Source organism: Papaver somniferum, unplaced genomic scaffold (genome assembly GCF_003573695.1).
Source record: "Papaver somniferum cultivar HN1 unplaced genomic scaffold, ASM357369v1 unplaced-scaffold_111, whole genome shotgun sequence".
NCBI lineage: Eukaryota > Viridiplantae > Streptophyta > Magnoliopsida > Ranunculales > Papaveraceae > Papaver > Papaver somniferum.
Genome location: NW_020620048.1, coordinates 93,465 through 101,348, shown reverse-complemented (window position 1 = coordinate 101,348; position 7,884 = coordinate 93,465). Strand labels below are relative to the sequence as shown.

The window sequence follows — 7,884 nt, the reverse complement described above, 5'->3', positions numbered from 1 at the left end:
ATGCACAAGATGATGTTATAATTTATGGAATACATATGGTGTGTGGCAGAGAAAGAAAAAGAGCAAAGTGTAGTGGCAAAAAATGTCTTCTAAACATAACATCTTAAGATGTAATAAAATATATCGAGAAACATTACTTGTGCCACAAATTTTTACCATGATTAAAGGACAAAAAATGATTAAAGAAAATAAAAACTGGTAGCACTGTATATTCAGTGAACCGGTACATTCTTTTTGGCCCGTATCATATCGGCTGCTACTGGAGGTAATTTATTCTCATCAAACTCTAGTCGCACTTTTGCATGATTTTCTGCCTCCCTTTGGAATGATTTTTACTAGTCGTTGAAGCTCAGACTGTCTTATTTGGACCTGTCCTTCGGTGATGGGTTTTCTCAAACCCAGACAGAAATTTCCAAATGCAATCAGTATAATCCCTACCACGATAAGGAGCGCGGAAAAAAGACCGAATGCATATGGAGTGTTCTTAGACCCTGGCATTCCGTCTACGTTGATTCCAAATAATCATGTGATTATCGAAAGAACAAGACCACAGCCTCCAAATACAGTAAAATTGTGAGTAATACGAAGGCTCCTATCCTGCAACCATGAACGGACTGTACTTTGCATGACATCTTGGATGGTAAAGAGTCGACGACGGACTGCTTCTTGTTCGCCAATCATATCCGTTGTTGCCTTGCGGATGCTTTCCAACAAGCTTCTTGCTGAATTGTCGTTCAAGTGTTGTGTAAGATCAAATATGATTTCTTCTCTAGCATGAAGACACCATTTAACCCTGATCACCTGTATTGATAACTTTCTGATTTCTTGATTGAGAATTACGCTGAACAAATTCACATCCTCCTGGTTTCTCCTGTACATACATGAGGATTGATAAATGAGGATTTACACATAAAGGTCACCATATGATAATAATCAAGTGTTTGATAAATATCAAATTACCTGTTCATAAACTTCAACTCAATTTCGTCGGCTGTGCCAAATATGTACTTGCGAAATAACCTGCAAGTTGATAAAATTTACCGCAAACAATCTAATTAGTAGTTAACAAGAAATGGGCAGTCCCATCGTCGCATCCACTAAATATCGATTAAAACGAAATAAAAATTGATTCCGTTGTGAGCACATAAAAAATATCAAGCATCAAAATGAACATTGGCCCTCGTTGGGTAACGCAAGGATGAAAGCGTTTAATACCTGTCCGTGGGATTTGGTAATCAATCCTCAATCTTATTATTCCATAAACTCATATAAACAATGTTCCAGGAAATCTGGGAGACTTGCATATCAAATATTCTCTCAGATAAATAAGGTAACTAATATATTGTCTATTACACCCCCTTAGTCATAACGGGAGAGGAGCATACGTTAAGACTAGAACGGAAACGAACAAACAATACCCGTGGAAGGCCCTTGGTGAAGATATCGGCATATTGACTGTCAGAAGGGATGTGCAAAACATGAATGTGACCGATATGTACACGCTCACGAACAAAATGAATATCAATCTCCACATGTTTTGTGCGCTGGTGCTGGACAGGATTCTCGGACATGTAAATCGCACTAACGTTATCACAATAGACAATAGTGGCGCGTCGTAAAGGAATGTGAAGCTCAAGAAGTAAGTTGCGTAACCAAGTAGTTTCAGTAACAACATTAGCAACCCCTCTGTATTCAGCCTCCGCACTAGAGCGAGATACAGTAGCTTGTCGTTTGGATGACCAAGATATCAGGTAGTCCCCAAGAAAGATGCAGTAGTCAGAGGTCGACCGACAAGAATCCGGACAACCCGCCCAGTCAGCATCAGAATATGCAGTCAAACGCAGTAATAGTGGAAGCCGATAGAAGTAAGCCGTAATCAAGAGTACCCTGAAGATACCTGAGAATGTGTTTCATAGCCTGCATATGTGACTCCCTAGGGTCATGCATAAATAAACAAACCTGCTATACGGCATATGAAATATCGGGACGTGTGAAAGTCAGGTATTGGAGAGCTCCGGCTAGATTTCTATATAAAGTTGGATCCTTTAATGCAGGACCAGATGTGGTACTTAGCTTCGATTGAGTATCAACTGGAGTAGTGACTGGGTTGCAGTTCGTCATCGATGTACGAGCAATAATATCCTGCGTATATGAAGATTGAGACAAAAATAATCCCGAATCTGAGCGAGTCACAGTAATACCCAGGAATTGGTGTAATGTGCCAAGGTCAGTCATAGCGAATTCCCGTTTCATTAACTCAATGAAACGACCTAGAAGGGCATCAGTAGAAGCGGTTAGGACAATATCATCCACATACAGTAGTAAGTATGCAGTTTCTGAACCAGAGTGATAAACAAATAGTGATGGATCACAAACACTTCCACGAAAACCACAACCAATAATAAAACGTGCAAATCGCTGAAACCATGCCCGCGGAGCCTGTTTAAGTCCATAAAGAGCCCTACGAAGGCGGCAAACATAATCAGGATGAGCGGAATCAACAAATCCCGGTGGTTGATGCATATAAACTGTTTCACCCAGGTCACCGTGAACAAAGGCATTTTTGACATCGAGCTGACGAATGCCCCAAGAACGTGACGTTGCTATACTGAGCACAGTACGTATAGTCGCTGGATTAAAAACCGGACTAAATGCTTCAAAACAATCAACTCCAACCTGTTGAGATTTGCCATTTGCCACTAGTCGAGCCTTGTAACGCTGCAAAGAGCCATCAGCGTGAAACTTGTGAAGAAAAAGCCACATCGACCGAATGATGTGAGCATTACTGGGGTGAGGAACTAGTTCCCAAGTATTGGTCGTAATCATTGCATCGTATTCGTCATTCATGGCAGCATTCCAGTTTGGGTCTCTAAGTGCATAAAGATGAGAACGGGGAAGAGCGAAAAAGGGTAGTTCGGATTGGACATGAAGATTCAGTTTCTGGATGTGACGAAAAATACCATGGGAAGCCCCGGTAGTTGGGCGAGTAGATGCTGGAAGAGGTGGGCTGGAGGGAGAGGTAGGATGTGGTGGGCTGGAGGTGGCTGACGGGCTGTAGTGGGCTAGGGAGAACTGATCGTGATGGGCTGTACTGTAGTGGGCTGGGCAGGGGAGGTTGGTGTAAAGGGTATTGTAGTGGGCTGAGAAGCAGTGGGCTGGGATGGATAAGTGAGCCGGCGGTGAGGAGGAGTGTAGAGAGTTGGGCTTGGGTCAGCAGATGAGATGGGTTGAGACGAGTCAACTGAGGTGGGCTGGGACGAGCTGGCTGCAGGAGAAGTTACAGGAGGAGAAGCTACAGGTCGTGGATAATTGGATGTGTCTAGGAAGGAGTAAAGTGGATGGATTTGGGGGTCTTGAGGAGGGGAAGATCCTAGGTGAGGTGAACTTGAAAAAGGGAAGATGTTTTCATCAAACGTGACATGTCTAGAAATGATGAATTTGTTTGTGGAAATGTCAAGACAACGATAACCACGATGATTAGGTGGGAAACCAAGAAACACACATCTAGTGGAGCGAGGAGCAATTTTGTGTGGTGTTGTGGAAGAAAGATAAGGGTAAAAATGACAACCAAAGATGCGAAGATGATCATATGTGGGTTGGCGTCTATACAAGACGGACACCGGTGATTGGAAATGAAGAATTTTACTGGGAATAATGTTGTGTAAGTAGACGGCCATAAGAAGAGAATAAACCCAAAATTTTGGAGGAACGGATGCATGTGACATTAGAGTACGAGTCATATCATTGATTCGGCGAATCATGCGTTCGGTCGTACCATTTCGAGAGGATATATGAGGACAAGAGAAACGAAAGACTAAGCCGTTTTGACTAGCAAAGTTGTGAAAAGAGGAATTGTCAAATTCGCGACCCATGTCGCATTGGAATGATTTAATTTGTCGTTCGAATTGAGTTTGAACAAAAGATCGTAATTCCAGAAATTTGGTGAAGACTTGGGATTTTAGTTTAAGTGGAAAAACCCATAAATAATTTGTGAAATCATCCAATAATAGAAGATAATAGCGAAACCCCATATCAATATTCAACAGAGATGTCCATAAATCACTATGAATTATATCAAAAGGAGCAAAACTGGTAGAATGAGAGTCATAAAATGGAAGACGAACATGTTTGCTAATTTTACAAGAATGACAAAGATTGGGGGAATGATCCTTATTACATTGAATAAAAGACTTTGTGCGTAAAGCATCTAAGACAACCTTGCCAGGATGGCAGAGGCGACTATGCCAAACGTCAGGTGAACAGACGGCAAGAGAAAATTGGTGAGGTAGTGGCGAAAAGAAGGATGGCACGACAGATGTAGTAATGGGATATAGCTCCCCAGAACTATCACATCGTAGAATAGTCTTCCTCGAACTCAAATCCTTCACAGAAAAACCACAAGGATCAAATTCAACAGACACATGATTATCAGTGGTAAATTTACGAACAAAGATTAAGTTTTTGATGGTGGAAGGGACGACAAGAGTGTTTTTGAGGTGAAGGGTGTGAGAGGGAAGATTTATGAACTTAGAGCCACTAGCAGTTACCGGAATGCTATTGCCATTACCCACTAAGACAAACCGCACATTGTTCAAATGAAAAACATTATGTAAGGTACCTGGATCCGAGGTGATGTGTGAGGTTGCGCCAGCGTCCATATAGAAATCATCATCAGGCGTTCGAATGCTCATGGAGTTGTATGCTTCGACAATATCGGATGGGTGAAGGTATTCCGTGGTGGGAGTATGTATGCTTGTGGTGAACGGGTTGCCGAGGTGCTGCGACCACGGCCACGTCCAGAGACAGCTTGCTGAGAGGCCCAGTAGGGGACAGCGGGATATGGGCTTGGTGCAGCGGAATATGGGCTTGGTGGAGACGTCCAGTGAGGAGCTGTTGGATAGGGTTTCCTTGGGCCTGCTGGGTAGGGTTGCCTTGGGCCTGCTGGGGTTGGCAGGAGCGGTGCTGCTCGATCTCCCGGAAAGAAACTTTGTTCGCCAGGAAAGCGTGAAGAAGACGGCGAAAAACGATGATCAGCAGGAGGAGGACGTCGTGCAGAGGCGGCAAGCGCAGTGTGGGGGCTGGATGTTGATTGGTGTTCACGGCGAATCTCCTCAGTACGTAGTTGAGATCGAGCAGTGTCAAAAGATGGCATCGACTGTTGAATGAAGGAGGCAACAGTATTGTATTCCTCCGGAAGTCCATTGACAAGTTGAATAATCTATTTGAAAGTGCCTGTAGCTTATCACAATAATCATCAACATTGTTACAATCAACAAACTTTAGATTTACGAACTTACTTTCGAGGCTCGCGGTACGGCTTCCTTTGATGTCTTGAAAGAGACTTCGACGATGATTCCATAACTCTTTCGCAGTTTTCCCAGTTTTAAGAACAGTAAGCATCAAATCTTTGGCCATGGTGGAGAACATCCATTGACGACATAGGTCCATCAAGTTGGAGCACAACGGCAGCTTCAAGATCCGGTTTTGTGGCGGAATCGTCTATGAGGAAGAGTAAGTTGTGAGCTTGAAGATGAAGTTGAAACAGGAAGACCCATGAAGAATATTCATCCTGTTTGATATCTAGAATAATAGGGATCAAGTTTTTGATGTTAGTAACGACGAAAGCCGGATGCAAGGATATTTTATCACTTATCATGGATGATTATCGTTGATTTAGAGGAAGAAGATGATGGATCGAGTCTGAACTCGTGATACCATGTGGGATTTGGTAATCAATTCTTAATCTTATTATTCCATAAACTCATATAAATAATGTTACAGGAAATCTGGGAGACTTGCATATCAAATATTCTCCTAGATAAATAAGGTAACTAATATACTGTCTATTACTGTCGTCCCGACGGGAAAGACGGCCAGCTAGTTGTGCTATGACTTCATGAATTGTTCCCGGTGTATTCGGACCGCCAGCAGCAAGAAGCTCCTAAATCACATAATTCATGTATAGATTTATTGATTTTTCCTTCGCAGTATGAACGGTAAGTTTCATAAACAAATGCAATTTGGAATAGCGTTCCACCAATGTTTGCGTATAAAGAAGAAACAAACGAACCTGAACTTCTGTTATACCCAGCGCATTAATGTGCGATGCAGGTCCTTTAACGTGCAATACGGATATTAGAAAGTTTTGTGCCTTCCAGGATCGAAATACAATGGGAATGTCATCCTCGTCAACAAAAGGATCACCAACTGATTGCCCTAATAGCTCAAATAGTATACCTCCTGCAACCCTAACTGGAACCTGAAATAATAACAAAATGTATCAGTAACGAAAGACTGTGATGGCAGAGCTAAAAAACCCAAAAGACAAGGATATGCTAACCTCGTAAAAAAGGTGTTTCATGCGGTCACTAATCAGCCGACTTTCATCTCTCAAGGCTAAACTAATGGCTGGATGTAACCACTGAGCATGTTAGCCATGAATTGGTGAATTTATAACCAGCAGTCACATGACACCACCATGTTGTTCCTGCTGCCCGTTCCCAGTATAGAGTTGCTACATCCGCCACGGTAACCTCATCTTCGTCATTTATGGATTCCATAGTCTGTGAGGACCATCTTCCACCAACTTGAACTGTTTGAGCGAGTTCATATATTCTATCCCAACCAATTGGTACCCAATGACTTCCTACAGATTTCTCTGTGCCGTCAGAATGATTTTTAATGGTATCATCGGAATGAAACTTTGCATCCGGCCCAACCTTTTTAAGAGAATCAAATTCTGGATGATCGATACGTTGGACATTCTGAGAGATGGATTCAGTAGTACCATCGGGCACTTGCTTCTCAGGATCCTTACCGTTGAAATGTTGATCAAAATGGGTGTCAGAACCAGGTTTCGAGACTATCGTCTTCTTGGACTCTCGAACAAACTCAAAAGCAAATATCAGCTCATCAGTCCAAAGTTCACTCCCTGGCATGTTCTCTTTAGTAAAACTGTTTGTATGGTTATCTTGTTTCCTCATTGTACTGCTCACTGAATCTGAATAAACATCAAGAGTGGCACTCATGGTCTTTTAAGTTTACACAGGAGGTGAGTAGGATCTTTACGAGCTAAAATTACTAAAGCACAAAGTTGCAAGGAGGAAAAAAAAAGGGTTGAAATTACAAGCAAATATAGCGCGTTTGAGTACAAAAAGTATAAGCCAAAAACAAAAATTACGAGCAAAAATATTTTGTTGCATAAAGAGTTGATATTTTTACTTCTTAAAGTCTTCGAGAAATGTTTCGTGGATATTTTTGCTTGTAACACTCTTTCGAAGCGCGTTTCGATACCAGAAGCAGAAATGAGGTGTGGAAGTACCCAAGCTGACCTTTTATGGAACAAATACAAAATTCTATACCAAAACTGATTTCTTGCTTTTTGATTTCTAGAAGGCAAAAAGTGATTTCTTACTTTTGATTTCTAGAAGTTAAAAAATGATTTTTCGCTTTTTCTAATTTTTAAAACGGAAAATGGGTCATTTGTCCAAACAAATTAATAACATGGTTCAAATGGACGAGTAAAAATTAATATGGGTGAAATGGACAAAAAAAGATTAACAAGGATGAAACTGGATTCATCCTGATGTAAATTAAAAATAAGAAAAAGTATTTGAAAATGGGTAGGATGAAACTTGTTACATCCTGGCTAGTTTTATATTTTTTTGTCCATTTAAACAATATCAAAACCTAGATGTCTTTTTCACCCATAAATTATTGATTTTGGTCTTTTTTACCAATTGAGTTTTTAAAAATCAAAAAGTAACTTTTGAGTGTGCGACACTTCTTATTTTTTAACTTCTGAAAATCCAAAAAGTTACGCCTAGATGTTGGCTACATATATGCACCAAAACAAGTACAAAATAAACCATGTACCAAGAAAAG

The 7,884-nt window shown here is 41.1% G+C and overlaps 1 pseudogene; it reads right to left on the bottom strand.

Annotated features, from left to right (window-relative positions):
* Positions 1–212: 212 nt before the first annotated feature.
* On the bottom strand, positions 213–7,028 carry LOC113328602 (annotated as a pseudogene).
* Positions 7,029–7,884: the final 856 nt, after the last annotated feature.